At 34.4% G+C, this 19,186-nt stretch overlaps 1 long non-coding RNA gene across 2 annotated transcripts in view; it reads right to left on the bottom strand.

Annotated features, from left to right (window-relative positions):
- Positions 1-16,998, bottom strand: part of LOC105492516 (uncharacterized) — a 241,312-nt gene extending 224,314 nt beyond the window's left edge. For both annotated transcript variants that reach the window (XR_011609688.1, XR_011609687.1), the window contains exon 1: positions 16,904-16,998. This is a non-coding gene — a long non-coding RNA (uncharacterized lncRNA). The remainder of the gene's footprint in view (positions 1-16,903) is intronic.
- Between the last annotated feature and the right edge of the window lie 2,188 nt (positions 16,999-19,186).

The following is a 19,186-nucleotide window of genomic DNA, read 5'->3' as shown; positions in this document are numbered from 1 at the left end:
CAACATTAGACAGATAAATGAGACAGAAAGCAAGGATAAGAAGGACGTGAACTCAGCTCTGCACCAGGCACACCTAATAAACTTCTGCAGAACTCTCCAACCCAAATCAACAGAACATACATTCTTCTCAGCACCACATCGCACTTATTCCAAAATTGACCACATAGTTGGAAGTAAAGCACTCCTCAGCAAATGTAAAAGAACAAAAATTATAACAAACTGTCTCTCAGACCACAGTGCAATCAAACTAGAACTCAGGATTAAGAAACTGAATCAAAACTGCTCAATTAGATGGAAACTGAACAACCTGCTCCTGAATGACTACTGGGTACATAACGAAATGAAAGCAGAAATAAAGATGTTCTATGAAGCCAATGAGAACAAACACACAATGTAGCAGAATCTCTGGGACACATTTACTGCAGTGTGTTGAAGGAAATTTATAACACTAAATGCCCACAAGAGAAAGCAGGAAAGATCTAAAATTGACACCCTAACATCACAATTAAAAGAACTAGAGAAGCAAGAGCAAACAAATTCAAAAGCTAGCAGAAGGCAAGAAATAACTAAGATCAGAGCAGAACTGAAGGAGACAGAGACACAAAAAACCCTTCAAAAAATCAATGAATCCAGGAGTTGGTTTTTTGAAAAGATCAACAAAATTGACAGACTGCTAGCAAGACTAATAAAGAAGAAAAGAGAGAAGAATCAAGTAGATTCAATAAAAAATGATAAAGGAGATATCATGACCGATCGCACAGAAATACTAACTACCATCAGAGAATACTATAAACACCTCTATGCAAATAAACCAGAAACTCTAGAAGAAATGGATAAATTCCTGGACACGTGCACCCTCCCAATACTAAACCAGGAAGAAGTTGAATCCCTGAATAGACCAATAACAGGATCTGAAATTGAGGCAATAATTAACAGCCTACCAACCAAAAAAAGCACAGGACCAGATGGATTCGCAGCCAAATAATACCAGAGGTACAAAGAGGAGCTGGTACAATTTCTTCTGAAACTATTCCAATAAATAGAAAACTAGGGAATCCTCCCTAACTCATTTTATGAGACCAGCATCATCCTGATACCAAAGCCTGGCAGAGACACAAAAAAGGACAATTTTATAGACCAATACCCCTGATGAATATTGATGAAATAAAAAAAACTCAATAAAATACTGGCAAACCGAATGCAGCAGGACATTGAAAAGCTTATCCACCATGACCAAGTAGGCTTCATCCCTGGGATGCAGGACTGGTTCAACATAAGCAAACCAATAAATGTAATAAATCACATAAGCAGAACCAAAGACAAATTGTCTCAATAGACGTCCTTTGACAAAATTCAACAGCCGTTCATGCTAAAAACTCTCAATAAACTAGGTATTGATTGGGTGTATCTCAAAATAATAAGATCTATTTATGACAAACCCACAGCCAATATCATACTGAATGGGCAAAAACTGGAAGCATTCCCTTTGAAAACTGGCACAAGACAGGGATGCCCTCTCTCACCACTCCTATTCAACATAGTGTTGGAAGCTCTGGCCAGGGAAATCAGGCAGGAGAAAGAAAGAAACGGTATTCGGTGAGGAAAAGAGGAAGTCAAATTGTCCCTGTTTGCAGATGACATGACTGTATATTTAAAAAACCCCATCATCTCAGGCCTAAATCTCCTTAAGCTGATAAGAAATTTCAGCAAATTCTCAGGGTACAAAATCAATGTGCAAAATCATAAGCATTCCTATACACCAATAACAGACAAACAGAGAGCCAAATCATGATTGAACTCCCATTCACAATTGTTACAAAGAGAATAACATACCTAGGAATTCAACTTACAAGGGATGTGAAGGACCTCTTAAAGGAGAACTACAAACCACTGCTCAATGAAATAAAGGGGAATACAAACAAATGGAAGAACATTCCATGCTCATGGATAGAATCAATATCGTGAAAATGGCAATACTGCCCAAGGTAACTTGTAGATTCAATGCCAACCCCATCAAGCTACCAATGAGTTTCTTCACAAAATTGGAAAAAAAATACATTGAAGTTCATATGGAACCAAAAAAGAGCCCGCATAGCCAAGAAAATCCTAAGCAAAAAGAACAAAGCTGGAGGCATCATGCTACCTGACTTCAAACTATACTACAAGGCTACAGTAAGCAAAACAGCATGGTACTGGTATCAAAACAGAGATATAGACAAATGGAACAGAACAGAGGCCTCAGAAATAACACCACACATCTACAGCCATCTGATCTTCGACAAACCTGACAAAGCAAGAAATGGGGAAAGGATTCCCTATTTAATAAATGGCTAGCCATATGTAGAAAGCTGAAACTGGATCCCTTCCTTACACCTTACAAAAAATTAATTTAAGATGGATTAAACACTTAAATGTTAGACCAAAAACCATAAAAACCCTAGAAGAAAACCTAGGCAACATCATTCAGGACATAGGCACGGGCAAGGACTTCATGACTAAAACACCAAAAGCAATAGCAACAAAATCCAAAATTGACAAATGGGATCTAATTAAACTGAAGAGCTTCTGCACAGCAAAAGAAACTACCATTAGAGTGAACAGGCAACCTACAGAATGGGAGAAAATTTTTACAATCTACCCATCTGACGAAGGGCCAGTATCCAGAATCTGCAAAGAACTTAAACAAATTTACAAGAAAAAACAAACAACCCCATCAAAAAGTGGGCAAAGGATATGAACAGACACTTCTCAAAAGAAGACATTTATGCAGCCAACAGACACATGAAAAATGCTCATCATCACTGGTCATCAGAGAAATGCAAATCAAAACCACAATGAGATACCATCTCACACCAGTTAGAATGGCAACCATTCAAAAGTCAGGAAACAACAGGTGCTAGAGAGGATGTGGAGAAATAGGAACACTTTTACACTGTTGGTGGGACTGTAAACTAGTTCAACCATTGTGGAAGACAGTGTGACAATTCTTCAAGGATCAAGAACTAGAAATACCATTTGACCTAGCAATCCCATTACTGGGTATATACCCAAAGGATTATAAATCATGCTGCTATAAAGACACATGCGCACGTATGTTTATTGTGGCACTATTCACAATAGCAAAGACTTGAAACCAACCCGAATGTCCATCATTGATAGACTAGATTAAGAAAATGTGGCACATAAACACCATGGAATACTACGTATCCATAAAAATGGATAAGTTAATGTCCTTTGCAGGGACATGGATGAAACTGGAAACCATCATTCTGAGCAAACTATCACAAGGACAGAAAACCAAACACCGCATGTTCTCACTCATAGGTAGGAATTGAACAATGAGAACACTTGGACACAGGGTGGGGAACAACACACACTGGGGCCTGATGTGGGGTGGTGTGAGTGGGGAGGGATAGCATTAGAAGAAATACCTAATATAAATGATGAGTTAATGGGTGCAGCACACCAACATGGCACATATGTACATATGTAACAAACCTGCACGTGGTGCACATCTACCCTAGAACTTAAAGTATAAAAAAAATTTAAAAAAAAATATTATAGTAGTAAAGAAAAAAAAAGAAAAATAGACCAAAGTCTTTAATAGACACCTCACCAAAGAAGACATACAGATAGCAAATAAGAACATGAAAATACACTCTATATTATATTTAATCAGTGAAACACAAATGAAAACAACAGTGAGTTACTCACTACACACTTATTAGAATGGCCAAATTCCAGAATCCTGAAACACCAAATGCTGCTAAGGTTGCAGAGTAACAGAAAACCTCACTCACTGCTGTTGGGAATGAAAACAACAACAACAACAACAACAACAACAACAACAACACAAAAAAATGTACAGCCAGCCACTTCAAAGGACAATTTACTAGTTTCTTATAAAACTAAACATACTCTTACTATACCTCAACAAGTCGAAAACTCAGTGTTCACACACAAACCTGCATGTGAATGTTTGCAGCAGCTTTTTTCATAATTACCAGAACTTAGAAGCGATTAAGACATCCTTTAGTAACTGAATGGATCAATAAACTGAATGGATCATTCAGTAACTTCCTGGATCATTTATCTTCGGCGCTAAATAATATTCCATTGTCTGGTATTTAGTGCCGAAAATAAATGAGCTATCAAGTCAAAAAACAATGTAGAGGAAACTTAAGTGCATATTAAGTGAAAAAAAGCAATCTGAAATAGCCATATACTTTATGATTCCAACTATATGACATTCTGAAAATGTCAAAATTATGGAGACAGAAAGATCATCCTTTGACAGGGGGTGAAAGGGGGGAAGGGATAAATGGGTGGCACACAGAATATTTGTAGAGCATTGAAACCACTCTGGATCATACAATTGTGGATACATGCCATTATACATTTGTCCAAAACCATAAAATGTATAATACCAAGTAACCCCTAATGTAAACTGGGGTCTTTCAGTGATAAACATGTATCAATGCCAGTTCATCAATTGCAACAACACACCACTCTTTGTAGTAACGAAGGAACCTGTGTATGCATAGGGGAAAAGACATGGGGAATCACTATACTTTCTCAATTTTTCTGTGAACCTAAAATTGCTCTAAAAAATAAAGTCTATTTAAAAATATAAATAAACCATCACTAGGGTAACACATTTTGTCTTGTATTCTACAGTCAACCATGATAACCTCCGGAGCATGATAATCTCGGGACCATGGTAAAAAGCTGTGTTCTAAGAGGATTGAATAAAGACAGACACCAGAGAACAATGTGTTCATAGTATCACAAACAAAAATCTTTATTGAATTTCACACAGCATAGAGGAGTATTTCTTTATCCTAAGTAATTCAAAATAAATATTTGACAAGTATTTCTGCACTAATCAGTTACTGAACTTCTAGTTATATTTCATGCAACCATTGTTTCTAAGCCTTAAAAAGTGTTAGCCAAAGAAGGAACAAATGAGAAAGATGAATTCCAACCATATTTAAGTGGATCTCCAAAGTTAATTAAGGTAAAACACCTTATTAAAGAATTCCCTGGGTGCCAAGCTGTATAACTATTCTTTGGTAAATCAAAAAGTTAGTTTTTCTATTGATTGCATTTTTAATGTATATGCTTTATGAAAACATATTCTTTCTGACTCTTTATTTCTTCAACCACTACTGGTACCAAGCATCCTCAATTTTATTTTTCATGGTTTTGCTGTCATGTTATGGTGTTATTCACTCATGGATGCTTTTTGATGTGATATATCTTTTTTAGCTTTATAAATATCAAGGTTTTTCTAGTCTAACATTCACCTATGCTGTTGCACGTAACTGTAGCTCATTCATATTCCCTATTTTATACAATTCCACTGTTTGAATCTCCCCATATTTACTTATCCCATTTACCTGAATGAAATTTGTTTTGTGTTCAGGGGATCAATGTTGGTTTGTTTTTTTCATTGTGAACAAGACATGCTGTACATTCACGTGCAGGCCTCCTGCAAACCAGTAAGTTTCTTAAGTGAACACACACACATGTACACACAAACACAAAGAAATGGATGAGTTGTGTTTTATAATGTGCCCACCTTTATGAGTTAATGCTTTTTAAAGGTGAATTATTTATACATCTACCAGAAGTAGAAAAGTACATTCAGTCCTTCATATTTTTTGCCAACATTTATTATAGCCAGGATTCTTGACTTGTGTATGTGTTGCTTATTAACCAATCGTGGTATAAAATGCTATCTTATTGTGGGATTAATTTCCATTTTTCCGATCAGTAATGTAATTATGCATTTTTTAAATGTCATTCACATTGTTTTTTTCTCTTTGGTAAAATATCTCCTAATGCATTATGCTTACATCAAGGTTGAATCGTTGATTATATATGGGTTTGGAGGCATGGTTTCTCTCAACGAATTGTTTTGAGATTCATAAATTCTGTGGGTGCTGGCAGTTCATTCTTTTTTATTATTGAGTAGCCTTTGGCTGTATACACACATAAAGCACTTTGTTTATCAATTTTTCTATTGACAGTTTTTGACTATTATGAATAAAGAGGATTTAAATAGTTGCTTATAAACAGTCATTACTTGAACATAGATTTTTTTTCTTTAATTTCCCTTGGGCAAATGAAAGTGAAGTTGTAAGGTCATATGAAAGTATGTTTAGTTCTAGATCCTTGAGGAATCGCCATACTGTTTTCCATAATGGTTGAACTAGTTTACAATCCCACCAACAATGTAAAAGCGTTCCTATTTCTCCACATCCTCTCCAGCACCTGTTGTTTCCTGACTTTTTAATGATTGCCATTCTAACTGGTGTGAGATGGTATCTCATTGTGGTTTTGATTTGCATTTCTCTGATGGCCAGTGATGATGAGCATTTTTTCATGTGTCTGTTGGCTGTATGAATGTCTTCTTTTGAGAAATGTCTGTTCATATCCTTTGCCCACTTTTTGATGGGGTTGTTTGTTTTTTTCTTGTAAATTTGTTTGAGTTCTTTGTAGGTTCTGGATATTAGCCCTTTGTCAGATGAGTAGATTGCAAAAATTTTCTCCCATTCTGTAGGTTGCCTGTTCACTCTGATGGTAGTTTCTTTGGCTGTGCAGAAGCTCTTTAGTTTAATGAGATCCCATTTGTCAATTTTGGCTTTTGCTGCCGTTGCTTTTGGTATTTTAGACATGAAGTCTTTGCCCATGCCTATGTCCTGAATGGTACTACCTAGGTTTTCCTCTAGGATTTTTATGGTATTAGGTCTAACATTTAAGTCTCTAATCCATCTTGAATTAATTTTCGTATAAGGAGTAAGGAAAGGATCCAGTTTCAGCTTTCTACTTATGGCTAGCCAATTTTCCCAGCACCATTTATTAAATAGGGAATCCTTTCCCCATTTCTTATTTCTCTCAGGTTTGTCAAAGATCAGATGGCTGTAGATGTGTGGTATTATTTCTGAGGACTCTGTTCTGTTCCATTGGTCTATATGTCTGTTTTGGTACCAGTACCATGCTGTTTTGGTTACTGTAGCCTTGTAGTACAGTTTGAAGTCAGGTAGCGTGATGCCTCCAGCTTTGTTCTTTTGACTTAGGATTGTCTTGGAGATGCGGGCTCTTTTTTGGTTCCATATGAACTTTAAAGCAGTTTTTTCCAATTCTGTGAAGAAACTCATTGGTAGCTTGATGTACCATATGACCCAGCCATCCCATTACTGGGTATATACCCAAAGGATTATAAATTATGCTGCTATAAAGACACATGCACACGTATGTTTATTGCAGCATTATTCACAATAGCAAAGACTTGGAATCAACCAAAATGTCCATCAGTGACAGACTGGATTAAGAAAATGTGGCACATATACACCATGGAATACTATGCAGCCATAAAAAAGGATGAGTTTGAGTCCTTTGTAGGGACTTGGATGCAGCTGGAATCCATCATTCTTAGCAAACTATCACAAGAACAGAAAACCAAACACCGCATGTTCTCACTCATAGGTGGGAACTGAACAATGAGATCACTCGGACTCAGGAAGGGGAACATCACACACCGGGGCCTATCATGGGGAGGGGGGAGGGGGGAGGGATTGCATTGGGAGTTATACCTGATATAAATGACGAGTTGATGGGTGCAGCACAGCAACATGGCACAAGTATACATATGTAACAAACCTGCACGTTATGCACATGTACCCTACAACTTAAAGTATAATAATAAATAAATTTAAAAAAAAAATAAAAAAAATAAAAATAAATAAAAATAAAAAAATAAAAAAAAGAAAGTATGTTTAACGCTTACCCAAGCTGTTAGTTTTTCAATGTCTATATGCAATTTTACATTCTCACTAGAAATGGATGAGTGTTACAGTTTTGCTAATCCCTACCACCAATTGATATTGTCAGTCTTCTTGATTATAACCATTCCAGTGGATGTGCAGTAGAATTTCATAATGGTTTTGAGTTGCATTTTAGTGCAACTAATGATGTTTCACATTTTTTCATTTGGTTTTCGGTCATTATTGTATCTTCCATGTGAAATATTCCATTGTTTTTGCCTATTTGGGGAGCCCAGTATCTTTTCATAATTTAATTGTGAATATTTATATATTCTAAATAAAAGCTGTTTTTCAGATATACGTATCATATATCACGGTGGGGTTTTTTTTCCACTTTGTTGCTTATATTTTCTTAATATTTTTAAACAGCATAAGATTTTGCTTCAGTAAAACACAATTTATTATTTTTTCTTATATGGCTCATGCTTTTTGTGTTTTTACTAAAAATATTTGTCTATCCCCAACTTGCAAAAATTTTCCCCCATGTTTTCTTCAAGAAATATTATAACGTTAGTTTTTTTAGATTTACATTTATATGCCACATTTTAAGTTGATATTGTTGTACATAAGATAAAGGTTAAAGTACATGTTTGCTAAGTTTTGTCCTGTTGCTCTGCATCTTTTTTGGTATTGAAAAAATACTAAGTATACTTTTTCCCATTGACATATCATGGTAATATTCATAAGAATGTCAGTAGACCATATACATTGTGGGTCCATTTCTAGATTCTCTTCTGTTTTCATTGACCTATGCAAATTTCCCTATAGTCAGTCTTGGAATCAAATAGTTCAAGTATTCAAGTTTTGTTATTCTTTAGTTAAACCTTTTCGGCCATTTTAATTCCTCTTCTTGTCAATATAACATATTTAATTATAGTGATAATTTTATGCTAAAGTCAATTGGCATTGTGATTTGAATTTCACTGAAGCTGTATATCAATTTGATGAGAACAGGTACCATAGCATTACTGATTCTTCTGATTCCTAAACACGGCATATCTCCATTAATAGACATATTATTTAATTTCTCTCAGGAGTGCAATTATAACATTCGTTATTGCTTTTAAACTTTCAATTTCCAATTGTCCATTGCAAAAATATAGAAATATAATTGAGTTTGTGTGTATTAACCATGTATTCTGTGATCTTGCTAAACTCACATATTACGTGTAGTGGTATTTTTGTAGATTGCTTTGCATTTCCTATATATGCAATTATGGCATCTGACAACAAAGACAATATCCTTATTTATGTATCTGTATGCTTTATAGTTGCTATTATTTATTTTCCTTTCCTTAATTCACTGGTGAGGAATTCTAGTCGAAGTAGTAAAGTGGCCATTATTGGTTTGTCCTTGATATTAGGAAGAAAATATTCTTTTTCATTATTAAATGTGATGTTAGTATAGGTTTGTGGTATATATCCTTTCTTAGATTGAGAAAATAGGTATTGTCAATGAAAAATAGTCAAACTTTGTAAAATATTTTATAAGGTCTATTCTAAGCCAAATATGAGTGGCCAAGGCCCAAGACACAGTCTCAAGAGGTCTGAGAACACTTGTCCAGCGTGGTTGGGTTACGGCTTGTTTTTACACTTTTAGGGATCAAAAGTTATAACAAGTTATCCCAGTCTTTGAAAAAGTTTTACACTTTTAGGGATCCAAAGGTATTTACTACCTCTAAAGAGCAGTAAATACACGTAAGGTATACATTCATTTGGTCTGGAAAGGCAGGGCATCTTGGAGCAGGGGCTTCCAGGTCATAGGTATATTTAAAGATTTTCTGACTGGAAATTGGTGTAAGACTTAAGTTACTATCTAAAGACCTGGAATGAATAAAAAGGAATGTTTGGGTTAAGGTAAGGGACTGCAGAAGCCAAGATTCTTATTACACAGATGAAATCTTCAGGTAGTAGGTTTCAGAGAAAATAGCTAGTAAATGTCTCTTATCAGACCTAAAAAGGTATCAGACTCTTAAATTTCTCCTGGATTAAGAAAAGACCAGGAAAGGGGAAAAGACTCTCTATTCGAATGTAGATTTTTCCCCACAAGAGACAGCTTTGCAGGGCCATTTCGAAACATGTCCAGCAAATATATTTTGAGGTAAAATGTTTTGATTTCTTTCAGGACCTACTATCTGTCATGCAAGGCTATACTAGCGTCAGGTTGAAATTTGGTATTTTATTGCTACAAACAGTCTGTTTTGGCATTCTTAGGATCTCTGTTTTAATGTCAGTGCTGGTCAGTCGTGCCTGAATTCCAAAGGGAGGATAGTATAATGAGGCATGTCTGACCCCTCCTTCCTTCCCATGATGGCCTGGAGTAGGTTTTCAGGTTTACTTTGGAATCCCCTTGGCCAAAAGGTGGGTACGTTCAATCAGTTGGGGGTGTTTGGAATTTTATTTTTATTTACACTATTTATTATTAATGTAATTATTAATAAAAATAGGTTGGTGTCTATGATCTGAAAATATGTATTAAAATTGTCTCATCTTTTCTTTAGTGGGTCTATTTCTTCTTTTTTCCTTAATTTATTTTCAGTTTATGAGATATATTTCTAATTACATTTTATGTCCTCTGCTGGCTTATTATTTATGCCTTTTTATTTTATTTCCTAGTGATTATTCCTGAGCTTATAATATTTTAACTTACAACAGTCTATCAACTAATTTATTATTTTACATATAATTTATTAAGAGTACAAAAGTACAACTCCATTTCACCTCTTTCATCCTAGTTGCAATTTTGACAATAGTATTTAATTTCACAGATTTTACAAACCTCTTAAGACGTTATTATTTTTTGCTTAAAACAGTTGACTATCAGTTAAAGAGGTTTGTTTCAAGTACTTTATATACATATTTGCACTTCTGGTGTGCTTTACTACTTTGTGCAGATCAAAATTTTTATCTGGCATAAAATTTCTTCTGTTTGAAGTTTCTCTAAAACTTTTTGTTGGGTTGTTACACTAGAAACAAGTTACCCCAGTCTTTGAAAAAGCATATATTTTCTCTTCACTTATAAAAGATATTTTATATTTGACTGATAATTTTATTGTCTCAATATTTTAAAAATATCATTCCATTGTCTCTTGGAACATATAGTTTATGATGAGAAGTATATGGTACTCTATTAGTTCCTTTTTTGTAGAAGACAGCAAACTTTCTCTGCAAAAACCTAAATTATAAATATTTTAGAAAATAAGTATTTTAGGCTTTGTCTCTGATAAAAGGTCTATCAGACAAAAGATCTCTGTCTCATATCCTTTTTTCTGTTTTTTATTGTTGTTTCTAAACTTGTAAAAAATGAGAAACTCATTCATAGTTTGAGAACTGTACAAAAACAGGCCATTAACTAAATTTGACCTATGGGCTGTAGTTTGCTGGCCTTTTCTCTATAGTAATTACATGTCCTTTTAATTTTTATTATTGTAATATTTTTATCTTGTTGTTTAGAAATTTGTGGTTGTCTTTGTTGTTCCTTAGTTAACATATATGTGACATATATAATTCCCAAGATTAGTTATAACATACTTAGTTATTAATATTTTAATAGCCTTATTGATGGATAATTTTCATGACAAAGTCTACCTGTTTTAAGTGTACAAGTTAATGACTTTTAGTAGATTTTCAGTGTTAATTCTTTCATCATCATAATTAAGTTTTAATACATTTTCTTCGTCTCAAATAAATCGCTTATTCCCTTTGGTAGTCAGCCCTCTATTCCATCTCAAGCACAGGAAACTTCTAATCTATGTTCTGTCTCTGTAGATTTTCCTTGTCTGAACATTTCCTACAAATACAGTCAGATAGTTGGTCTTTTGCTTATTGTAGTGACTCTCATCTAGGAGTAGTTTTGCACCCAGGGAATATTTTACAATGTCTACCGACATGTCTAGATGTCACAAGTGGGATGGGTGCTATTAGCATCTAGTAGATGGATGTCAGGGATGTTATTAGACACTCGACAAAGTACAGACAGCCTCTGCATGACAAATAATTATTTATCCTCAAAATTCAATACTACTAACATTCAGAAACTCAGACTTAGTATAATGTTTTGGAGATTTATCCATATCATAATTTTTATTCATTGTTCAGTCCCTTGTATTGCTAAATGATTTTTAGTATATGGATATACAACATTTTGTTCATTCATTTAACAGAGGACGCACATTTACATTGCTTACATTTGGGGCATCTTTTGCATTGCTGCCATGAACAGTTGTTTGTAAGAACTTTTATATACATATATTTTCATTTCTCTTGGGTAAATGCTTAAGAGTGGAATTGTCAGAGCATATAATTATTTCTCTGTTTATTAGTCATTTACGTATCTTTGAAAGTATGTAAATATATATATATATATTTGGGCCATCATATATCTTTATTTTGAGGCTTAGTAATTCTATTAAACTGTATTGCTTATTTTTCATTGGTTTAGATATCTCATTATTGAGTTTTAATGTTCTTTATATGTTTTAGAAATGAGCACTTTATCCTACATATGCTTTGGAAATATTTTCTGTCTGTGGCTTGTCCTTTCATTTTCTTAATAAAATCTTTTTGTCTCATATGTACATACACCCCTCACACATACCTCTAAAGAGTAGTAAATATATTGATATGACTGAAAAAAATCAGAAAATATATGAAATAAACATGAGCGAGAGGTTATCTGAAATGCTTCAATGCATTGTTCTGTATTTTCGATTTGGAAAGATCGAATTGACTCCTTTATATTTTTAAGCAAGCCTGAAGTTAAAGCATTTGTAAAGCCTTTTTTTTTTTTTAATGTGTTTACACATTTTATAGAGAATGAACTTATCTCCTTTGCTTGGTCTCTTTCTCTTTGGAAGTTATTGCCAGAAGTCTCAGGGAGCTCTGCATTCATAATTGAAGTCAATCTTCTCACGTTCTATCTTCTAGAGATAGAAACACTATGTTCATATCCTTTACAAAATAAACCTATCTTTAATGCTAATTATTCAGTCACCTCACAATCCTTTCCTCCCTAAGGTAAACACTACACTTTTTTTATCCTAGACATAGTGTTTATAGTTTTCATCCTTGAGCATTTGGAGGCTTGTTAAAACACTCTTTAGTTTCTCCACATACTTTTTTAAATTAATAAATATTTCAGATAAAGAATAGTTATATTTGCATTTTTAAAACATGAGCATCATTAAACTTTTAATAGAAACACACAGTTAATATATGCATATATATGATTTTGAATTTATGTTCATTTTTATGAATTTTGCACTGTTGATATTCATGTGTGCCTAGTGGGTCATTCGTTATCATGCCAAAAATTATCATTTACTGTAGTATTACAGACACTCTTCATGAATAAATAATCTTTGTTGATATTCCTTTCAAAAGTCTTATACAAAGTCTCCGTCTAACATACAGTACTGAATAATAATCATTTTACTGTCAAACTTTTGAGTAATCCTAGAAAAATTAAAAAAGAGCCAAAAGAATACACACTAATGATTAATTGATTAAGAATAATATATCATCTAAAATCGTGTTTGGAAAGATACGAAAAATGACAAAAGTCAGCATACTTTAATAAGCAATGTAGCAATGGAAAGACATTGAAGAAAGTGTGAGTTAGTGATTGCGTCATTTGGTTGCCAAGAATTTGAGACTATTTTCCTGTAAATGTTCACCATGGTGGATATTAATATTAAAAAACAGTTTAAGGGAAGAGAGATAATGCTTAAGGAGCAATCAATAAATGGTTGTATAATATTAATTGAAAACCAATTATGTGCTAGGCCAGTGTTATTCATTCACAAAACAATAGTCAACAGGACACAAAGTTATGAGAATTAAAATCTAATCAGAACAAACTCATTCATACAAAAAAATGTATTTTCAGGTAATCCTTACAAGAACTTTATGAGATGTATATAATTATTCCCATCATATGATTTAGCAAACGGAGGCTTAGAAGGATGCTGTTTTATGCCCAAAGACAGGCATACATCAGAGATATTGCAGGTTCAATCTCAGACCACCACAATAAAGTGAATATTGCAATAGGGCAAGTGACACGATATTTTTTGGTTTCCAGTGCATATACAAGTTATGTTAATACTAGGCTCTATTAAATGGTATGCAATAGCATTATGTCTAAAATAACAATGTACACACCTTAATTAAAACTATTTTATGACGAAACAATGCTGACACCAAGATGTGAAATGAGCACAAACTATAGGACAGGGCTGATAGATTCGCTTGCCACAGGCCTTAAATTTGTAAAACCTGTGATCTTTGTGAAGCACAGTGTAAAGAGGTATGCCCTATATCTGAACATGGAAAGAAGAGTTTTGTTCTCATCAGTGTTTTCAAACTAAAATATCAATTTATCTCCAATCTACCCCATATATTAGCCAATACGTTCAAAAGAAAGACTCATGCAAAGCTTGCATATTTAAATGAATAGCTACATAGCAATCAAAATTAGAGTTTTGTTTCTCATATTTTCCTTATTCAACATGCATCCCAAGTAGAAATGTGCTTATAAGGACATTTGCCCATGATACTGTAAAATATCAAAGAGGTATTCCCAATTATGTAAGTACTCACAATGATTTCTCAATTAGATATTAATATCTAGCTTGGAATACTGCTGGTCATCTGTTGAGCTAGATTACATGAAGTACTTTATTCCTAGATTACTCACGCAACTCTATATTTAAAAATGAGGCTTCTGTGACAATAACTTGTTTTTACCTATTCAATTTTAGTTCTGTTTGAGTAATCAAAAACAAATATCTTCAGAACTAATCACTTATAAATTATTTCTATACAGGACTAGCCTATAGTCAAGAGGCAGAAATCTAGCCCCCATTGTTTGATGTCCAACATGTAACTGTGAAAATATTTTTCAACATTTAAGTATCAATAAAACAATAAAGTAATCACACAAAGAAAAAAAAAATTCTGGAACTAAGTCAATACAAAACCCATATATACTCTGGTAAATATATGAAAACCCTTCTGTGTCAATAAAGTGACTACAAAATAGCAGATAAGATATATATGATTTATAAAAGATAAAAAAAATCAGAATTAGGGTGAAGGGTTACAAAAACCGAAGTGTAAAAGTGTAAATAAAAAAGATTTACATTTAATAAAATACAAAGTTTTAGTTTCGTTTAAATTTTTAAAAATTATATAATCTTATTCTTTAAAAGGTAAAATTTTTCTGTATGACTATTGGTGTTTTTACAGCTATGACAGTGCTTTTGCCCACCAGCAATTCTCATATCCAAATTTAAAGCTCAGATATTTGATTTCTGTTAGTACTATTTGCTATAAAGAAGCTGAGATACTTGGGGGTTGTGGATTCTGCATCCTGGTGAAAAATAATAGAGGCTAAAAATAGACTTAGAACATCTTTATCCCACAATAAAGCAAAACATAGTTTCAAGGATGTAATTAATTACTCTAAAATCAAGGAAAGAAACCATCTTTTCCTCATATATGTTTGAAAGGCTATACATATTAGATGATGCATTGGTTAGTCCTGCCACATATCAAACAACTCTGAAATCTTGATGACTTAGAATAACATTCAATCCTCATCCATGTTTTATACATGCACACATGCTGCTGTAGCTCTGTTCAGCATGACTTTATGTGTCTTTTTCAGGGACCCAGGCTAAAAGGATATTCTCAGTGTGAGACATGCACTTTCTTGGGACAGAGGAGAGGACCAAGAGAGATCAGTCCGCACCACAAAATCTTAAGTCTTCTGCTTAGATATAGGCTATGTTAGATCCATTCACATCCCCTTAGGCAATGCAAGTTGCATGGCTAAGTCCAACATTGTTGAGGGAAGAAAAGATATACCTCTTATGGGAGGAGAGAGAGAGTAAATATTTGCATACAATAATATATGCTATCACAGCATTCCAAATAAGACATAAAATGTAGACGTGTATACAGTAGAACAAGTTGAATTTTTAATTAAATATTTAAACTGAAGTGCTAGCAAGCATAAGTATTTTCTTTAAATATAAGCCAGTTCATGAACTATAGATATATTTTATGTTTTCTTTCAATTTATTTTGAAGTGTGGTGATGGGTGTGGAAATACTGGTTAATTTCAATGGTTATTAATAATGAAAAGAAAAAAAGTGATGCGACATTTATTCACTATAGGTGGTCATACTCTATGATGAAGCAGAAAGAAGTCTGAACTCTGATTCAGTTGACAAATTAGCTAGCATCCTAAGTAAAGAGCTAATTGTGCTGGTTAGGTTTTTTTATTCCTCGGGATTTACATCTTCTATTAATTACCGTAAGATACAATTAAGGCTTATGTGTATTATCACATAAGTTACCCATATCAGATTGATATATAAGGATGCCAGGATAATGGGTCATCTAGCACTGAACAAATATAAAGAACATGTCCTTCTATGGAACAACAATTTAAACAAAGGATAAAAGTAAAACAAATAGAATGAAAGTGGTTTCAAAAAATCATGGTGAGGGCTTTTCTTATAGTACTATTATTGCTTATCCGTACATAGTACATATATTCATAACAACACATTATGAATGCAGTCCACATGTATATAAGCATGTATTAATGTCTTAATCAACTGCTACACATTTACTATTATTGGCTGTACAATCAAATCTGATCCCCACAGATATTGATCCCTACTATATATCCTTGATATTACATTCATCGAACACAGCAAATTTTAGTCCGGACATCCCTTGTCCATGTTAATATCAATTTTTGGTCTACCAATGTTTGGTCTACCTACCAATTTTTGGTCTCTTAGTCAACCAACCTCCCAGAAATCATCACCCCGCTCAGGAGTGCTACCCTCCTTGCTCCAGGCCCACAACATTTGGGGGTGACTATACTGAAACTATACCTGACATCTGCTTCTTACTTCAGGGCCATAATACCAAGATCGCCCACACTTTCCCCTTAAATAAGTCATCTCAGTGGACTAGTGACTGCCACCCTATTAACCAGTCACGGGAAGACTGCCATGAATTTGGTATTTTTAACTTTGGGGGATGCTATTACTCACCATCGCGGAAGCCCTGGTCCCTGCCAAATCCACTGAAGATGAACTCAGATTTGATTCCTAACAAACTAATTGTAGAAGCTGAACTTCCATGAAACATTCCAGGCTGACATAATAACCTTAAGGTTATTATGGTTATTATGACATAATAACCATAATTAATTCTTGCTTGAAAGATGTAACAATTAGTCAATAGACACTCATGCACGCTCACGCACATACCCTCACGCACTATCCTCACGCACTTTCAAGAACTATTTTTGATTAAATCCGCAACCCTCCTCCTCCTGTGACTTTACCATCGACCTAAGTAAACTGTATCCTTGCCAAACCCCAAAAACAAGAGACTGAAATGCAACCTAGTCTTTTAACCACAAACACTCCAACAGCTACCCCTCGATTTATGTAATTTTTCTAAAAATCTTAAGACCCTCCTACCAAAGTAATCCTCCACTTTGTATAATAAACATAATAACTAAATTTCCATCCTAATACTAATACACCTTGAGCATATTACTCTGAAAGCCCTGCCCCATTATATCACACACTAAATTAACCATACTCTAATTATGACCAATCCTCCCAGCCAAACCTCTGCCAATTCAACTCTAAAGACCTCGAATTTCCGGAACTGTAAACAAATATTTACACTTCTTTCTTTCTCATATTTTAACTTTTCCACTAAGTATTTATAAAGTTAATGGAGCTTAATTATTCAAAGCAAGACACTGAAAATATCTCGATGTGTCCACACAGCCACATGAACAGATAGGTTTTGTCCTGGCCTTTTTATTAGCTCTCAGTAAGATTACACCTGCGAGCATCCCCACCCTGGTGAAAATCCCCTCTAGATCACCAGATCAAAAGACGCAGGTATCAAGCACGCACGAATGCAGTTCAAAACACTTCGCTTAACCACACCCCTACCGGAAAGAGCACTGATAAATCTTTAGTTATAAATCAAAGTTTGACTAAGTGATACTAACGTTAAGGGTGGATTCATTTCATGCCAGCCACCACAGCCATACGATTAACCCGAGCTAATAGAACTCGGCATAAAGAGTGTTTAAGGTCTACCTTCAATAAAGCCAAACCTCATATAAGTTATAAAAAACTCCAGCTGAAATAAAATATACTACGAAAGTGGCTTTAATATCCTGAAGATACAATAGCAAAGACACAAACTGGGATTAGATACCCCACTATGCTTAGCCCTAAACTCTAATAGTTACATTAACAAAACCATTTGCCAGAGTACTACAGCAGCTTAAAACTCAAAGAACTTGGCGGTGCTTTATATCCCTCTAGAGGAGCCTGTTCTATAATTGATAAACCCCAATACACCTCACCACCTGTTGCCCCCAGCCTTATACCGCTATCTTCAGCGAACCCTTAAAAGGCTATAGAGTAAGCACAAGTACCCACATAAAAACCATAGGTCAAAGTGTAGCCCATGAGGTGGCAAAAAATGGCCTACATTTTCTATGTCCAGAAAATCTCATGACAACCCTTATGAAATCTAAGGGCTCAAGGAGGATTTAGCCATAAACCAAAAGCAGAGCGCTTGGATAAATAAGGCTGTGAAGCACGCACACACCTCCCATCACCCTCCTCAAATATTACTCTAGAAATCACTATTACTAATAACTTTCTACATGCATACAGAAGAGATAAGTTGTAACGTGGTAAGCGTACTGGAAAGTGCAATTGGACAAACCAAAATGTAGCTTAACCCAAAGCATCCGGCTTACACCTGGAATATTTCAACATGACCTGATCAATTTGAACCAACTCTAGTCCCAAACCCTAAAAATATTATCAAAATATCTTAAACCATTTACCTTAGACAAAAGTATAGGTGATATAAATTTTTATCCTCGCGCAGTAGACATAGTACCGTAAGGGAAAGATGAAAGAACTGTATCAAGCACTAAAAAGCAAAGACAAGTCCTATACCTTCTGCATAATGTATTAAACAGAAATAACTTTACACAGAACTATGGACAAGTCCCCTGCAACCAGACGAGCTACCCAAGAAGAGCTGAAAGAGTACACTCACTTATGTGACAAAATAGTGGGAAGATTCATGAGTAGCAGGGACAAGCCTACTGAGCCTGGTGATAGCTGGTTATCCAAGATAGAATATTAGTTCAACTTTAAACTTACCCACAGAATTACTTAATCTCCTTGTAAGCGTAACTGTTACTCTAAAGAGGGACAGCTCTTGAGACACTAGGAAACAACCTTCCTACAGAAAGTAAAAAATATTACCACCATAGTTGGCCC

Source organism: Macaca nemestrina, chromosome 11, assembly GCF_043159975.1.
Source record: "Macaca nemestrina isolate mMacNem1 chromosome 11, mMacNem.hap1, whole genome shotgun sequence".
NCBI lineage: Eukaryota > Metazoa > Chordata > Mammalia > Primates > Cercopithecidae > Macaca > Macaca nemestrina.
Note: the sequence above shows the minus strand (reverse complement) of the source record. Positions and strands in the feature narration are given on the sequence as shown.